General features: G+C 41.8%; 1 long non-coding RNA gene across 1 annotated transcript; it reads right to left on the reverse strand.

The window, feature by feature from the left end:
- Positions 1-504: 504 nt before the first annotated feature.
- Positions 505-1271, reverse strand: LOC142098654 (uncharacterized). The gene is made up of 2 exons (XR_012678380.1): positions 757-1271; positions 505-633 (listed from the first exon to the last, which is right to left on the reverse strand). It is a non-coding gene; the product is annotated as an uncharacterized LOC142098654 (long non-coding RNA).
- Positions 1272-7733: the final 6462 nt, after the last annotated feature.

Genomic DNA, 7733 nt, shown 5'->3' on the forward strand with positions numbered 1-7733 from the left:
CCTGTTTTTGTGGCTCACAAATGGTTTACATCTTGAGGTGAACCCTCTATATTCACCTATGTGTGGCATAACATGAGCTGGGGGCTTTACTGTGTGGTATAATAAGAATCGGGTGTACTACTGTGTGGCATAATATGAATTGATTGGGGGCAATTGTGTGGCAGAGTATAAATTCAGGGTACTACTATGTGGCATAATACACACACGCACGAAGGTTGTTCAGAACAATCTGCTACACACACACACACACACACATACCAACCGACCCCTCCACAAACAGCCAGTGTTTTTAATTATGCTTCACCAAATAACAAAATGTGGTATGACGACACCAACCAAGAATAAAACTTAAGGGATGGGCTGACCAAGAAGAGAAGTAAGAGGTGGCTCATTCACCAAATCATTTTACGGTGATTTTTCTTGCTGTTTCCTAACCACTACACGTGCATTTTTCATGTACATTAAATGACCCCCTTAACTAATGAAAGATCACAGGAGACAAAATTCTGTTTGTACTATTTATTTTCTTAACTTATCTTAATTATCTATGTTATCCTATCTTATCAGCTTATCCTTTTTTTTCTATGGGCATGTCCACTAGTAGCCATGGGAGGTCACGTCTGCGCCTGTAACCTGCAGCAATGAAAAATAAGAGCTTATTAGATTGCATCTATATTGTCTATAGGCACATGTAAATCTTGTACATCATTGGTCAAGACTATAGTGTACACAAAGTAGCTGGAACATGTATATTACCTCTCATTGTGCCTGTGCAATTTTCTTGTGGGCTCCCAGTACCCTCTGCTCCTGGCTGACGGCAATTGAGGTGTTGACCCCCAATCCCTTCTGTTCCCGGCTGAAGGCAATTCTTTTTTTGGGCTCCCCGTCCCCTCTGCTCCTGGCTGAAGGCATATTATTTGTGGATTCCCCGTTCCCTCTGTTCCCGGCTGAAGGCAAAAGAGTTTTGAGCTCCTCGTCCCCTCTGCTCCCGGCTGAAGGCAAATTATTTTGTGCATTCCCCGTCCCCTCTGCTCCTGGCTGAAGGCAAATTATATTGTGCATTTCCCGTCCCCTCTGCTCCTGGCTGAAGGCAAATTATATTGTGCATTCCCCGTCCCCTCTGCTCCTGGCTGAAGGCAAATTATATTGTGCATTCCCCGTCCCCTCTGCTCCTGGCTGAAGGCAAATTATATTGTGCATTCCCCGTCCCCTCTGCTCCTGGCTGAAGGCAAATTATATTGTGCATTCCCCCTCCCCTCTGCCCCTGGCTGAAGGCAAATGACTTGTGGGCTCCCAGTCTCTTTTTTATATCCTGAGACTACTGTGTCATGTGATTGACAGGTTTATGAAGTCATATGGGCGAGGTTTGGGTGTGGTCTGGTTAAATGGGTGTGGTCTTTGTAACTTGTCATTTGGGCGTGCCCAATTTAGTCATAGGGGTGGGGTCACTTCAAATGTCAAATAGGTGTGGTCCCTTTATTATGTCATATGAGTACTTAGATTACATTTTATAGATATTAGTTGAGAATACAAAACACAGGAGTAAAATAACAGGCTTCTAATACCAGTTGAAATTAAAATGCATAAATTATATTAAGGTTTTATCTGGCATGTTTTCAGTGTCTGTGAAAACTGTAAAGGTTATATCATTTATCTTAACCCTTTAGTTTACTCAGAAATACCCTCTACTGTTGGTGTTATATAAAGTATAATACAATAATTACATTTGCTCTATGTGTATGAAATCTGGTAAAATATTGAATTGTTCTTATTATTATCATCATTGTTTATGTTTATAGTACCACCATATTACACAGCGCTGTACAGAGAATATTTATCATTCACATCAGTCCCTGCCCCATTGGAGTTTACATTGTAGTCAGCAGCCAATTAACCTATCATTATGTTTTTGGATTAAGGAAGGAATCCCACACAAACAAAGGGAGAATGTACAAAGCAATGCTGACCATTGAGTGGGATGGGAAGCAGTTAAACTAGAGCTCATATCCACTGGCGTCAATTTTGTGCATTGTACTAGAATTTCTAATTCTAGTGGAACACATGGAAAAGGGTTTGAACCTAGAAACCACCGTTACTCCCATGTGTTAGCATGCAGCATTGTTTCGTTTTTCCAAAAGCTTCCTGTACCATTCAATTGCTTTTACCAAAAATTAATGCATTGAGGAAGCCTAATCATCCTGCAATAACCTCCTCAACGAGAGTAAAACAGCAATTACAACTGCAGATCAAATGTGTTAGTTTGACTTTTTTAGTTTTATTGGCTTTTTTTAAGGCAAATCAAACGCCAGTGGATATAGGACCTTAAAAGCATCAACCCAGCAAACGCTTGACCAAACTCCAGTTTGACTAGAATGGACTTTACAGCAACGATGTAACTGGATTTTAAGAATAGCATTTATTATCTGGGAAATGTTGCAAATATATACAATTCGGGCATTTAACTCAGCCATCTCCATTAATAATACACATTAGCAGAATCAACCATGACAACATACATGTCAACTTATGCAAATAAGTGTAAATTCACATGTGTTATGAGGAATTTTCTCTCATTTCATTATTATTTCTCTTTATTTATATAGCACAAACATTTTACACACCACCTGTACAGAGAATTTTGACTCACTCTCCACAGTTTCGACACCAGGGTTGGCCAACCAGTCATAGACCAAGAGCCAAACAATATCTATAGGTATTGCAAAGAGGCAACTTTACCTTCTATATGTCTGTGCATATACATCTACCCAGTATAAACATGCGCATATATACCGTAAACAAATACATCGAAAATATTACATAGTTTACAATATTTTGCAAAAAAACTAAATATAAAACACATTGCCAAAATGCTCAGAATAATCATAAAATCCTTGCCATGTTCCATTAGATCTCACCACATGCCTCTTAAATGCCATCAGACCTTCACACATGCCACCAGATCTACTCAAATTCCCCATACATGACATCAGTCCTTCTCATATACTCCATAGATGCCAATCAGCGCCCCCCTCCCATGTCTACGGAACTACACACATTCAATCATATCTCCCCAAATGCCATCACATCTCCTTACATGCCCCTCAGCCTCTTCACATGCCATCAGATCTCACGTGCCCTTACTTGCCTGTACAGAGGAAGGAGGGTGAGCACACTACACTCTTTCCTCCACCTTCCCTGATTGGATTGTCTGTGACATTGAGGCCTCGCTGCATTGTCCAGAGGAAGTCACAAGACGTGGCTGCTCTCGGTCAGTCGAGCAGCTGTATATTTTCCAATCTACCCCCTGTCGGCGCCTGGACAACTACACTCGTTGATGCTCCTAGACAGGAGCCACATTTCAAGGCTCAAAGAGCCACATGTAGCTCTAGAGCCACAGGTTGGCCACCGCTGCTCTATACCACTAAAATGCACAATTTATCTATCACAGGCACACAAAAACAACACACTCAGGGCCAACTTAAGGGCCACATGGGCCTGAAGTTGGAAATTCTGAAGGACCTATTGTGAGAAGCTCAGTCCCAACAGAAGGGGTGTGGCCATCGAGTACATAGCTAGCTCCTCCCTCCAACCATCTACATACTCCTCCCTTCTTCCCTATCATGAAGCACTCAAGGAAAATGAAGAGAGAGAAATATGTCCCAACCGTCCCTTAAGTTGGAACATCACATTTACAGAAGAAAAAGATAAATACAATATGGGGGTCACATTTCAACTTAACAACATGGAAGGACTGGCTCCAGTTAATTTAAGAAAACCTTTATTCCATTAATTAAAATGTAATTAGGACCAGTAAGAAATTAAGTTACTTAAAATTATTACAAATTAAGTTACATACAGATTTACAACATCAGTGTGCCAAATCTGCCACCAATCCACAAGCCTGAAAAGCAGAACCCTGCATCAAGAGGAAGAGAGGGAGAGAATTCTAATTTGGGCAATTATATCATAGAGCAAGGGTCGGCAACTCCCAGCACGCATGCCGGAAATGGCACGAAGACCACTTTTGTCTGGGAAGCCGTCACTCCGCAGCTGCTTCAATAAAGCAGCCGATGAAGGCTGAAACGGGGCTTCTGCAGCTCAGTTTCTGCCATCATCGGCCTATTTAGTGAAGCAACTCCTAGGTTCCCGGAATAAAAGAAATGTTTCTCCAAAGTATGAGGCACACTATAGATTGAGGGGCACCTCTATGTGGCATATTATGAATTGGGGGCACATCTATGTGGCATATTATGAATTGGGGGCACATCTGTGTGGCATACTATAATTTGGGGGCACATCTATGTGGTATATTATGAATTGGGGGCACATCTATGTGGTATATTATGAATTGGGGGCACATCTATGTGGCATATTATGAATTGCGGGCACATCTGTGTGGCATATTATGAATTGAGGGGTGCAACTATTTGGCATATTATGAATTGAGGGGCACATCTATGTGGCATACTATGAATTGGGGGCACATCTATGTGGCATATTATGAATTGAGGGGTGCAACTTTTTGGCATATAATGAATTGAGGGGCACATCTATGTGGCATACTATGAATTGGGGGCACATCTAATTGGCATACTATGAATTGGGGGCACATCTATGTGGCATACTGTGCATTGGTGAGGGCAAAAGAAGGCACATGTCGCACAGTCTTCGTTACAGCTCTGCAATTTGGCCACAACCTGTATTTATTTGCAACACAGGCACATATATTAGAACATTTGGCAGGCAGTGATGCTCTTCTCTACCTGTTCTTGTAGCTGGGATTACCTGATGCTGCTGGCGTCTTTTGCTCAGTTGCTGCTTGAGCAGATCCTGGAATGTTGGGGTCCTATTTAGAAGAGAGATAGTTACTATTCAGTTCCTGGAAATTGTGTCAGAACTGCATATTGAGGAGCCTTTTGACTCTGGATGTGGGAAATGTTTTACATGTCAGCAGGGCCATCAAGAGGAATTTTGGGCCCTTGAACAGCAACTTCATGGGGCCCACTATAGGTGACTAACACAGCGGCGCGCCTTCAAAGGGGCTTTGGCCATACCATTGGTGGCGTGGTTGAGCATGATTGTGGGCGTGTCTAGCAGGTGAAAAGCACTAGGACACCCTCCTACAAAAAAATGCACTACTCACACACGTCCCCTCTGCCCAGCAACGTTAATCACACTTGTCCCCTCTGCCCACATGCTTTAATTACACTTGCCCCCCTCTGCCAACGTGCTATAATCATATGTGCACCTCTCTGTCCAGCAGCTTTAATCCCACGTGCCCCCTCTCTGCCCAGAACCTTTAGTCACACATACCTCCTCCCCATCACATCTTCTTACCTTTTCTCCACTGCACAGCACAGGTCTAGATCTGGCCATGCTCCCCGCTGGTACCTAGTCCGGCTCTGCGACTCCCGCAGGCAAAGAAAAAAAGTAGTTTTAAATTTATTATATTTTTTTAACTATAGAGCTCCAGTGGGGCCCCGGGCCCCCCAGACAGGTCTGGGCCCAGGTAATTTGTACCCTTTCCCCTCGGCGCCCCTGCATGTCAGCATCCAAGCGAGTGCCCTGAAAGAATGAGAGGGTGAAATCCAGCTGACGGCTGGAGTGTAAGAAGCCTGCATGTGCAGGAGGCAGGAGAGACAGCCTGAAATATACCTGCAGAAAGAGAACGGAGAGCTGCTGAACTGGTGGTAGCTGTGGAACTACTGTGATCAGAAGAATCTGGTTTGTAATGTAACATTGATGTTGTGCAATTGATCTGTTTATTCTGTGACTGTAACTATACCAGCAGTCTAAGAGCTGCAGGAGAGAGATTAGATGTGAACTGTCTAAGAGAAAGGAGATGTATGCTGTAACCATATCCGGTTAACCATTTAAAGGAGGCAGGAGACATACATTTACTTTATTATTTGCAACGTAAGTGTTGTGCTGGAATGGAGCACAAAAGTTATTTTTGTTTTATCTGTTAATTACTGTTTAATGTTATTTCTGTTAAACTGCATCATAACTCTACACACGTAACAGACATTGTTATAAGACCACATGTGCAGGGGCCCTCTGGCCATGTATGTCCATACCCACAAGCTTGCCAGGACAGAAGAACAGGTGAGGAGGAGCATTATTTTCCCATGCACTCCGCGACTACACACAGAGACGGGTGATTACACTTATTTTCCCCTTATCAACTCATATATTACATTTAGATTCACATTTAATAAATAGGTTTATTTTCCCCCAACCAGCCCTGAAATTAAATTAGCAACATTCACATTTAGTAAATAGGGCTCCCCTACCTCTCTCTCAGCCCCTCACTAAATGAATAGGCCGCACTGCCCCCAACTCAGCCCCACTTTCAATAACCATTCAGCATTAAATAATAGTCCCATTTCATACAACCCAATACATAACTGTGATTTTCAAGACATAACTACATATATGTTCCTGTAATAATTATGTCATTTTACTAGTTCTGGCTGGTTGTCATAGAAACCTTTATATTATATCTGATACCCAACATCAGGTGAATGATGCTTAGGAAGGGGGCCGTTCAATCTACTAGTGTTTTGATGGCAGTGTGAATCCCCTGTTATTGTGGGTGGGTGGGGGGAACGGGTTTAACTAGAAAGATATTATTCTTTATGAAATTAGAACATAGCTTAGACCTTTAAGTTAGTTATTGCTACTGTCCGGTAGGACAGAGGAAGCACTATGGTAAAACTTACTAATTAGTTAAGATGGCCTTACACTTGAAATGTCCAATTCTTTCTTTTACCTTCTATGATAAACTCTACTTGCACTCTTAAGAAATGTGATGTGGTCAGTTATTATGTACCTTTACTGATAAAGTTGTACGAACGGTTTAATGCTCGATAAAAGTGTTGACAAAGTACATACAAAAGCTTGGGCACAATGATAAGCAGGGCCACCTTAACAACTTTATGGGCCCCCGGGCAATGCAGTGTACCGGGCCCCTAAAAAAAAATAAAAAATTATATATATATATATATATATATATATATATATATATATATATATAGTGTGTGTGTGTGTGTGTAAAAAAAATATATATGTATGTTAAAAAATAACGTGATTATATATATAATCACTTTTTTTTATACATATACATATATATATATATATATATATATATATATATATAGGGGCCCCCTTAACTTACCTTAAGTCCGATCCTCTTCCTTTTTCCGCGCCGCTGAGTCTCTTCTGCCCTCTTCCGTGCTGTGGTTGGTTGCAGTGAATGCATTCACTGCGAGCACAGTACGGAAGAGGGGACCAGGGAGGGAGCCGGATCACCGCTGATGTGACCGCAAGGTAAGTATTTTAAAAAAAAAAAATTTTTTTTTTTTTTTTAGGATTCGGACGGGCCCCCCTTGCCTGCAGGGCCCCCGGGCACCTGCCCATCGTGCCCAATGGAAGAGACGGCCCTGATGATAAGGTGTCCTTACTAGGAACTTATGATGCTGCTGGTTTTTTTATATGTACAGTATATATGGTAAATCCATGTACATGACGCAATAGACTAAAGTAAATAATATTTTATACAAGTATTCCTATTCATTGTTACCGCTATTACCTTATGATTTAAAATGAACAAGATTAAAATCAACATCATCACCATTTATTTATATAGTGCCACTAATTCCGCAGCGCTGTACAGAGAGCTCACTCACATCAGTCCCTGCCCCATTGGAGCTTACAGTCTAAATTCCCTAACA

Source organism: Mixophyes fleayi, chromosome 7 (genome assembly GCF_038048845.1).
Source record: "Mixophyes fleayi isolate aMixFle1 chromosome 7, aMixFle1.hap1, whole genome shotgun sequence".
In the NCBI taxonomy this organism is placed as follows: Eukaryota; Metazoa; Chordata; class Amphibia; order Anura; family Limnodynastidae; genus Mixophyes; species Mixophyes fleayi.